Consider the following 11,604-nt stretch of genomic DNA (forward strand, 5'->3'; position numbering starts at 1 on the left):
AATTATATCTCATATTTTGAGCTTTAAAACTCATGATTTTGAATTATATCTCATATTTTGAGCTTTAAAACTCATGATTTTGAATTATTTTTCATATTTTGAGGTTGAAAACTCATGATTTTGAATTTATTTCATATTTTGAGCTTTAAAACTCATGATTTTGAATTATATCTCATATTTTGAGCTTTAAAACTCATGATTTTGAATTTATTTCATATTTTGAGCTTTAAAACTCATGATTTTGAATTATATCTCATATTTTGAGCTTTAAAACTCATGATTTTGAATTAAATCTCATATTTTGAGCTTTAAAACTCGTAATTTTGAATTATATCTCATATTTTGAGCTTTAAAACTCATGATTTTGAATTATATCTCATATTTTGAGCTTTAAAACTTGTGATTTTGAATTTTTTCTCATATTTTGCCTCTTGACTGCTTTGTCAAACCTCTTTCAGTCACTTTTCACTTATTTTTTGGACATTTTTTTTGCCACCTGTAACTTGTTATTTGCCCCCTTTCACCCATTTTTGCTACTTTGTGTTTTTTTTTTCCACCTTTTCTCCTAATTTTCACCCATTTTTGCCACTTTTCACCCATTTTAGCTACCTTTTGCCATTAAATACCACTTAAATACTACTTTTTGCCCATTTTTGCCAATCCTGACTGTTTTTTGCCCACTTTAGTCACTTTTCTTGTACTTTTTAGACAATTTTTTGCCACCTGTAACTTGTTTTTTTGTCACCTCTCACCTATTTTTGCTACTTCATGTCCTTTTTTCCACCCTTTCTCCTAATTTTCACCCATTTTTGCCACCTTTTGTTCGTTTTTGCCACCTTTAACTTATTTTTTATTGCTAATTTAACCTGTTTTTGCCTGTTTTCACCACTTAGATTGTGGCTCTTACAAAGGTATTACAGTTTGGCTCTTGGTTGAGCAGGGTTGAGTAATGCTTGTCTAAAACATCCACTTCTATGTCTTAGTTTTCTATTACAGTTTATACAAACATGTATTTTTGCTTTGGTAAGCTCTGTTTCCTCATGTGTGTGTTTATGGACACACACATGGATAACCTCTTATAAACAGTGATGCTCTGTCAGTTTTTAGTGGCTTAAAACTTTATTTCTTCAATTCTTCATGTTTTTCTTTAACACAGTGTGAAACCAGTAAAATATAAAAACATATATATGATAAAAATGTTCAGTGTTTCACTGGTCATGCTGCTGTCCTGCAGTGAAGCACATTCTCCAGTAGGTGGAGACACATCCTCAGTCAGTCCAGACCTGGTCCCTGAGTGTCCTCTGTGGATAGAGGCTGGTTTTTCTGAGTTCAGCTCTGCAGGGCCACATCCTCAGTCAGTCCAGACCTGGTCCCTGAGTGTCCTCTGTGGATAGATGCTGGTTTTTCTGAGTTCAGCTCTGCAGGGACACTCTTATTTGATAACATGTTCAGTGTTGGGAAGCAGAAGCCTCACATTCTGCTCTAGTTAAAAAACATCAACAGAAATGAGGCCGGCGTTTTCAGTCAGGGTGTTCACAGCTACATTCTCCTCAGTCCTAATCCTAACCTGTGTTAATCCCAGTGATCCAGTGACTGATTATGATTCTGCTCTGGTTCACAGTGAAGAAGTATGGCAGAGCACAGGTGTGCTGTGTTTGAAGAACCACCTGACTGAGTCTGAGTCTGGACCACACCGATGCCGTTCTGACGCTGTGGTGAGTGTGACAGGATTATTCAACTGCTGCTGTGCTGTGCTCATCTCCAGTCCTTGGTGTGTGAGGCTTTTAAATAAGAGTCTGAGTCACTGGACCAAACTTCTCCATCAGTAGTTTCAGTACAGGACCACAGATCCTGGATCCGGAGAGCCACATCCAATAAGCCATGTCGATTTCCTGAGAGGGGTGTGGTCAGGGGCGGAGTCAGACAGCTCAGTAACATTAAAAGGGCTGAAACAAAGAGAGAACAAGAGTTTTTAGACGTGCAAAAATCCAAAACTGGAGTGTTTTTACAGAAACAAATTTCACAGGCATGTTTTGAGGACCTCTGAGAACAATATAAACTCATCTTAAAGGGGTCAAATATGTGACCTTTAAACATGAGACACAGAAAAGAGGAAATGAAATTAGAGGACAGCCTAATATCACCAGGTTTGAAAAATGAACATGCATAAACAGCACGTTCTGGAGCGTGTCTCTTATTATGTATCTTAGTAATGACATATTTATTTTGTAGAGCCAGCTACTTCCTCTTCTTCGTTGGTGGTTTGACAGCAGTAGAAACATGTAAGAACAGTACTGCCTAGACTGCTGGGTAAACACTGTCGTATTTGTTTGTTTATTTTATTGTTTTTTGGTCATGTGACTACGTGGTCAACGGTGACTTAAATAAAGTTACACCCCTACTGTTAGACTTTACTAACCTCCCTTTAGCTAATGGTGTGTAACTCAGGTTTGTTCTCCAGACACACCAGTAGAAGTCTCCATAGGTGTCTGTGAGCATGAACCAAAAACAGTACATTTAAGAGTTCAGCATCATCATCATCATCATCATCGCTCTGTGACCAGTGAGAGAGGAGAACGCTGGAAGTCCACAGGTGTGTGTGTGTGTTTAGGTGTGTGCGTGTGTGTGCATCGTCATCAGCCCTAGCAGTAACCTCAGCGGTGCAGCAGACAGATGAGTGTTTTCTATGGTCAGGACTCTGCAGCAGTAGTTTAACATGGTTATGTGCAGCATTGAGGGTAAAATACTCAGAGCTTACAGCAGCGTTACTCAACCATGCTCAACCAAAGAGCCACAGTGTTGAAAAATACATTTGCAAGAGTCACAATCTGAATGGTAAAAAGTGACTAAAATGGGCAAAAACGATGTAAAAAGGTAGGAAAATGGGGTAAAAGTGGCAATTAATGGAAAGAGGCAGCTGAAATGGGTGCAAAAAAAGCAAAGAAGCAGGACAAAAGTGGCTAAAGCGGATCAAAAAGGGCAAAAATGGAATAAAAGTGGCAAAAATGGTGGAAAAGATGCTAAAAGAAGTGGTTAAAATGGGCTAAAAGCAGCAGAAATGGAATGAAAATGTGAAAAACTTGGGGAAAAGGGCAAAAGAGGCATACAGTGGAGAAAACTGGGTGAAAGTGGCAAGAATGGATGCAAAGTCACAACAAATAGTAGAAGTGGCATTTAATGGCAAAAGGAAGCTGAAATGGGCAGAAAAAGTGCAAAGAAGCAGGATAGAAGTGGCTAAAACTGATGAAATAGGGCAAAAAGCTGAATAAAAGTGACAAAAATGGTCCAAAAGACACTAAAAGAAGTGGCAAAAATGGTCCAAAAGACACTAAAAGAAGTGGCAAAAATGGTCCAAAAGACACTAAAAGAAGGGACAAAAATGGTCCAAAAGACACTAAAAGAAGGGACAAAAATGGTCAAAAAGACACTAAAAGACGGGACAAAAATGGTCAAAAAGACACTAGAAGAAGTGGCAAAAATGGTCCAAAAGACACTAAAAGAAGGGACAAAAATGGTCCAAAAGACACTAAAAGAAGTGGCAAAAATGGTCAAAAAGACACTAAAAGAAGTTGCAAAAATGGTCAAAAAGACACTAAAAGAAGTGACAAAATTGGTCAAAAAGACACTAAAAGAAGTGGCAAAAATGGTCAAAAAGACACTAAAAGAAGTTGCAAAAATGGTCCAAAAGACACTAAAAGAAGTTGCAAAAATGGTCCAAAAGACACTAAAAGAAGTTGCAAAAATGGTCCAAAAGACACTAAAAGAAGGGACAAAAATGGTCAAAAAGACACTAAAAGAAGGGACAAAAATGGTCAAAAAGACACCAAAAGAAGTGGCAAAAATGGTCAAAAGACACTAAAAGAAGTGGCAAAAATGGTCCAAAAGACACATTAAATGAAGTTGCAAAAATGGTCCAAAAGACACTAAAAGAAGTTGCAAAAATGGTCAAAAAGACACTAAAAGAAGTTGCAAAATTGGTCAAAAAGACACTAAAAGAAGTGACAAAAATGGTCAAAAAGACACTAAAAGAAGTGGCAAAAATGGTCAAAAAGACACTAAAAGAAGTGACAAAATTGGTCAAAAAGACACTAAAAGAAGTTGCAAAAATGGTCAAAAAGACACTAAAAGAAGGGACAAAAATGGTCAAAAAGACACTAAAAGAAGTTGCAAAAATGGTCAAAAAGACACTAAAAGAAGTGGCAAAAATGGTCAAAAAGACACTAAAAGAAGTGGCAAAAATGGTCAAAAAGACACTAAAAGAAGTTGCTAAAATGGTCCAAAAGACACTAAAAGAAGTTGCAAAAATGGTCCAAAAGACACTAAAAGAAGTTGCAAAAATGGTCCAAAAGACACTAAAAGAAGGGACAAAAATGGTCAAAAAGACACTAAAAGAAGGGACAAAAATGGTCAAAAAGACACTAAAAGAAGTGGCAAAAATGGTCAAAAGACACTAAAAGAAGTGGCAAAAATGGTCCAAAAGACACATTAAATGAAGTTGCAAAAATGGTCCAAAAGACACTAAAAGAAGTTGCAAAAATGGTCAAAAAGACACTAAAAGAAGTTGCAAAATTGGTCAAAAAGACACTAAAAGAAGGGACAAAAATGGTCAAAAAGACACTAAAAGAAGTGGCAAAAATGGTCAAAAAGACACTAAAAGAAGTGGCAAAAATGGTCAAAAAGACACTAAAAGAAGTGACAAAATTGGTCAAAAAGACACTAAAAGAAGTGACAAAAATGGTCAAAAAGACACTAAAAGAAGTGACAAAAATGGTCAAAAAGACACTAAAAGAAGTTGCAAAAATGGTCAAAAAGACACTAAAAGAAGGGACAAAAATGGTCAAAAAGACACTAAAAGAAGTGGAAAAAATGGTCAAAAAGACACTAAAAGAAGTGGCAAAAATGGTCAAAAAGACACTAAAAGAAGTGGCAAAAATGGTCAAAAAGACACTAAAAGAAGTTGCAAAAATGGTCCAAAAGACACTAAAAGAAGTTGCAAAAATGGTCCAAAAGACACTAAAAGAAGTTGCAAAAATGGTCCAAAAGACACTACAAGAAGGGACAAAATGGTCAAAAGACACTAAAAGAAGGGCCAAAAATGGTCAAAAAGACACTAAAAGAAGTGGCAAAAATGGTCAAAAGACACTAAAAGAAGTGGCAAAAATGGTCCAAAAGACACATTAAATGAAGTTGCAAAAATGGTCAAAAAGACACTAAAAGAAGTGGCAAAAATGGTCAAAAAGACACTAAAAGAAGTTGCAAAATTGGTCAAAAAGACACTAAAAGAAGTGACAAAAATGGTCAAAAAGACACTAAAAGAAGTGACAAAATTGGTCAAAAAGACACTAAAAGAAGTGGCAAAAATGGTCAAAAAGACACTAAAAGAAGTGGCAAAAATGGTCAAAAAGACACTAAAAGACGGGACAAAAATGGTCCAAAAGACACTAAAAGAAGTGACAAAATTGGTCAAAAAGACACTAAAAGAAGTGGCAAAAATGGTCAAAAAGACACTAAAAGAAGTGGCAAAAATGGTCAAAAAGACACTAAAAGAAGTTGCAAAAATGGTCCAAAAGACACTAAAAGAAGTTGCAAAAATGGTCCAAAAGACACTAAAAGAAGGGACAAAAATGGTCAAAAAGACACTAAAAGAAGGGACAAAAATGGTCAAAAAGACACTAAAAGAAGTGGAAAAAATGGTCAAAAGACACTAAAAGAAGTGGCAAAAATGGTCCAAAAGACACATTAAATGAAGTTGCAAAAATGGTCAAAAAGACACTAAAAGAAGTTGCAAAATTGGTCAAAAAGACACTAAAAGAAGTGACAAAAATGGTCAAAAAGACACTAAAAGAAGTGGCAAAAATGGTCAAAAAGACACTAAAAGAAGTGGCAAAAATGGTCAAAAAGACACTAAAAGAAGTGACAAAATTGGTCAAAAAGACACTAAAAGAAGGGACAAAAATGGTCAAAAAGACACTAAAAGAAGGGACAAAAATGGTCAAAAAGACACTAAAAGAAGTTGCAAAAATGGTCAAAAAGACACTAAAAGAAGGGACAAAAATGGTCAAAAAGACACTAAAAGAAGTGGCAAAAATGGTCAAAAAGACACTAAAAGAAGTGGCAAAAATGGTCAAAAAGACACTAAAAGAAGTGGCAAAAATGGTCAAAAAGACACTAAAAGAAGTTGCAAAAATGGTCCAAAAGACACTAAAAGAAGTTGCAAAAATGGTCCAAAAGACACTAAAAGAAGTTGCAAAAATGGTCCAAAAGACACTAAAAGAAGTTGCAAAAATGGTCAAAAAGACACTAAAAGAAGGGACAAAAATGGTCAAAAAGACACTAAAAGAAGTGGCAAAAATGGTCAAAAGACACTAAAAGAAGTGGCAAAAATGGTCCAAAAGACACATTAAATGAAGTTGCAAAAATGGTCAAAAAGACACTAAAAGAAGTGGCAAAAATGGTCAAAAAGACACTAAAAGAAGTTGCAAAATTGGTCAAAAAGACACTAAAAGAAGTGTCAAAAATGGTCAAAAAGACACTAAAAGAAGTGGCAAAAATGGTCAAAAAGACACTAAAAGAAGTGGCAAAAATGGTCAAAAAGACACTAAAAGAAGTGACAAAATTGGTCAAAAAGACACTAAAAGAAGTTGCAAAAATGGTCAAAAAGACACTAAAAGAAGTGACAAAATTGGTCAAAAAGACACTAAAAGAAGTGACAAAATTGGTCAAAAAGACACTAAAAGAAGTGACAAAAATGGTCCAAAAGACACTAAAAGACGGGACAAAAATGGTCAAAAAGACACTAAAAGAAGTGGCAAAAATGGTCAAAAAGACACTAAAAGAAGTGGCAAAAATGGTCAAAAAGACACTAAAAGAAGTGGCAAAAATGGTCAAAAAGACACAAAAAGAAGTGACAAAATTGGTCAAAAAGACACTAAAAGAAGTGACAAAAATGGTCAAAAAGACACTAAAAGAAGTGACAAAATTGGTCAAAAAGACACTAAAAGAAGTGGCAAAAATGGTCAAAAGACACTAAAAGAAGTGACAAAATTGGTCAAAAGACACTAAAAGAAGTGACAAAATGGTCAAAAGACACTAAAAGAAGGGACAAAATTGGTCAAAAGACACTAAAAGAAGTGACAAAATTGGTCAAAAAGACACTAAAAGAAGTGGCAAAAATGGTCCAAAAGACACTAAAAGAAGTGACAAAATGGTCAAAAGACACTAAAAGAAGGACAAAATTGGTCAAAAAGACACTAAAAGAAGTGACAAAATGGTCAAAAGACACTAAAAGAAGGGACAAAATGGTCAAAAGACACTAAAAGAAGGGACAAAAATGGTCAAAAGACACTAAAAGAAGTGACAAAATTGGTCAAAAGACACTAAAAGAAGTGACAAAATTGGTCAAAAGACACTAAAAGAAGTGACAAAATTGGTCAAAAGACACTAAAAGAAGTGACAAAATGGTCAAAAGACACTAAAAGAAGGGACAAAATGGTCAAAAAGACACTAAAAGAAGTGACAAAATGGTCAAAAGACACTAAAAGAAGGACAAAATGGTCAAAAAGACACAAAAAGAAGTGACAAAATTGGTCAAAAAGACACTAAAAGAAGTGACAAAAATGGTCAAAAAGACACTAAAAGAAGTGACAAAATTGGTCAAAAAGACACTAAAAGAAGTGGCAAAAATGGTCAAAAAGACACTAAAAGAAGTGACAAAATTGGTCAAAAAGACACTAAAAGAAGGGACAAAATTGGTCAAAAAGACACTAAAAGAAGGGACAAAAATGGTCAAAAAGACACTAAAAGAAGGGACAAAATTGGTCAAAAAGACACTAAAAGAAGTGACAAAATTGGTCAAAAAGACACTAAAAGAAGTGACAAAATTGGTCAAAAAGACACTAAAAGAAGTGACAAAATTGGTCAAAAAGACACTAAAAGAAGGGACAAAAATGGTCAAAAAGACACTAAAAGAAGTGGCAAAAATGGTCAAAAAGACACTAAAAGAAGTGACAAAATTGGTCAAAAAGACACTAAAAGAAGTGGCAAAAATGGTCAAAAAGACACTAAAAGAAGTGACAAAATTGGTCAAAAAGACACTAAAAGAAGTGACAAAATTGGTCAAAAAGACACTAAAAGAAGTGACAAAATTGGTCAAAACACACTAAAATAAGTTAAAAAATTGGTCAAAAAGACAATAAAAGAAGTGCAAAAAATGGTCAAAAAGACACTAAAAGAAGGGACAAAATTGGTCAAAAAGACACTAAAAGAAGGGACAAAATTGGTCAAAAAGACACTAAAAGAAGGGACAAAATTGGTCAAAAAGACACTAAAAGAAGGGACAAAAATGGTCAAAAAGACACTAAAAGAAGTGACAAAATTGGTCAAAAAGACACTAAAAGAAGTGACAAAATTGGTCAAAAAGACACTAAAAGAAGTGACAAAATTGGTCAAAAAGACACTAAAAGAAGTGACAAAATTGGTCAAAAAGACACTAAAAGACGGGACAAAAATGGTCAAAAAGACACTGAAAGACGGGACAAAAATGGTCAAAAAGACACTAAAAGAAGGGACAAAAATGGTCAAAAAGACACTAAAAGAAGGGACAAAAATGGTCAAAAAGACACTAAAAGAAGGGACAAAAATGGTCAAAAAGACACTAAAAGAAGTGGCAAAAATGGTCAAAAGACACTAAAAGAAGTGGCAAAAATGGTCCAAAAGACACATTAAATGAAGTTGCAAAAATGGTCAAAAAGACACTAAAAGAAGTGGCAAAAATGGTCAAAAAGACACTAAAAGAAGTTGCAAAATTGGTCAAAAAGACACTAAAAGAAGTGACAAAAATGGTCAAAAAGACACTAAAAGAAGTGGCAAAAATGGTCAAAAAGACACTAAAAGAAGTGACAAAATTGGTCAAAAAGACACTAAAAGAAGTTGCAAAAATGGTCAAAAGACACTAAAAGAAGTGACAAAATGGTCAAAAGACACTAAAAGAAGTGACAAAATGGTCAAAAGACACTAAAAGAAGTTGCAAAAATGGTCCAAAAGACACTAAAAGAAGGACAAAATGGTCAAAAGACACTAAAAGAAGTGGCAAAATGGTCAAAAGACACTAAAAGAAGTGACAAAATGGTCAAAAGACACTAAAAGAAGTGGCAAAATGGTCAAAAAGACACAAAAAGAAGTTGCAAAAATGGTCAAAAGACACTAAAAGAAGTGACAAAATTGGTCAAAAGACACTAAAAGAAGTGACAAAATTGGTCAAAAGACACTAAAAGAAGTGGCAAAAATGGTCAAAAGACACTAAAAGAAGGACAAAAATGGTCAAAAAGACACTAAAAGAACGGACAAAATGGTCAAAAATACACTAAAAGAAGTGACAAAATTGGTCAAAAAGACACTAAAAGAAGGTACAAAAATGGTCAAAAAGACACTAAAAGAAGGGACAAAAATGGTCAAAAAGACACTAAAAGAAGTTGCAAAAATGGTCAAAAAGACACTAAAAGAAGTGGCAAAAATGGTCAAAAAGACACTAAAAGAAGTGGCAAAATTGGTCAAAAAGACACTAAAAGAAGGGACAAAAATGGTCAAAAAGACACTAAAAGAAGGGACAAAAATGGTCAAAAGACACTAAAAGAAGTTGCAAAAATGGTCAAAAAGACACTAAAAGACGGACAAAAATGGTCAAAAGACACTAAAAGAAGGGACAAAAATGGTCAAAAGACACTAAAAGAAGGGACAAAATGGTCAAAAGACACTAAAAGAAGTAAAAATGGTCAAAAAGACACTAAAAGAAGGGACAAAATGGTCAAAAGACACTAAAAGAAGGACAAAATGGTCAAAAAGACACTAAAAGAAGGACAAAAATGGTCAAAAGACACTAAAAGAAGGGACAAAAATGGTCAAAAGACACTAAAAGAAGGGACAAAAATGGTCAAAAGACACTAAAAGAAGTGGACAAAAATGGTCAAAAAGACACTAAAAGAAGTGACACAAAATGGTCAAAAGACACTAAAAGAAGTTGCAAAAATGGTCAAAAGACACTAAAAGAAGTGGACAAAATGGTCAAAAGACACTAAAAGAAGTGACAAAATGGTCAAAAAGACACTGAAAAGAAGTGACAAAATGGTCAAAAGACACTAAAAGAAGTTGCACAAACGGTCAAAAAGACACTAAAAGACGGGACAAAAATGGTCAAAAAGACACTAAAAGACGGGACAAAAATGGTCAAAAAGACACTAAAAGAAGTTGCAAAAATGGTCAAAAAGACACTAAAAGACGGGACAAAAATGGTCAAAAAGACACTAAAAGACGGGACAAAATTGGTCAAAAAGACACTAAAAGAAGTGGCAAAAATGGTCAAAAAGACACTAAAAGAAGTGACAAAATTGGTCAAAAAGACACTAAAAGAAGTGACAAAATTGGTCAAAAAGACACTAAAAGAAGTGACAAAATTGGTCAAAAAGACACTAAAAGAAGGGACAAAAATGGTCAAAAAGACACTAAAAGACGGGACAAAAATGGTCAAAAAGACACTAAAAGACGGGACAAAAATGGTCAAAAAGACACTAGAAGAAGTTGCAAAAATGGTCAAAAAGACACTAAAAGACGGGACAAAAATGGTCAAAAAGACACTAAAAGACGGGACAAAATTGGTCAAAAAGACACTAAAAGAAGTGACAAAAATGGTCAAAAAGACACTAAAAGAAGTGACAAAATTGGTCAAAAAGACACTAAAAGAAGGGACAAAATTGGTCAAAAAGACACTAAAATAAGTGACAAAAATGGTCAAAAAGACACTAAAAGAAGGGACAAAAATGGTCAAAAAGACACTAAAAGAAGTGACAAAATTGGTCAAAAAGACACTAAAAGAAGTGACAAAATTGGTCAAAAAGACACTAAAAGAAGTGACAAAATTGGTCAAAAAGACACTAAAAGAAGGGACAAAAATGGTCAAAAAGACACTAAAAGAAGTGGCAAAAATGGTCAAAAAGACACTAAAAGAAGTGACAAAATTGGTCAAAAAGACACTAAAAGAAGTGGCAAAAATGGTCAAAAAGACACTAAAAGAAGTGACAAAATTGGTCAAAAAGACACTAAAAGAAGTGACAAAATTGGTCAAAAAGACACTAAAAGACGGGACAAAAATGGTCAAAAAGACACTAAAAGACGGGACAAAAATGGTCAAAAAGACACTAAAAGAAGTGACAAAAATGGTCAAAAAGACACTAAAAGAAGGGACAAAATTGGTCAAAAAGACACTAAAAGAAGGGACAAAATTGGTCAAAAAGACACTAAAAGAAGGGACAAAATTGGTCAAAAAGACACTAAAAGAAGGGACAAAATTGGTCAAAAAGACACTAAAAGAAGTGACAAAATTGGTCAAAAAGACACTAAAAGAAGTGACAAAATTGGTCAAAAAGACACTAAAAGAAGTGACAAAATTGGTCAAAAAGACACTAAAAGAAGTGACAAAATTGGTCAAAAAGACACTAAAAGACGGGACAAAAATGGTCAAAAAGACACTAAAAGACGGGACAAAAATGGTCAAAAAGACACTAAAAGAAGTGACAAAAATGGTCAAAAAGACACTAAAAGAAGGGACAAAAA

Source organism: Cheilinus undulatus, linkage group 22 (genome assembly GCF_018320785.1).
Source record: "Cheilinus undulatus linkage group 22, ASM1832078v1, whole genome shotgun sequence".
NCBI classification, from domain to species: Eukaryota; Metazoa; Chordata; class Actinopteri; order Labriformes; family Labridae; genus Cheilinus; species Cheilinus undulatus.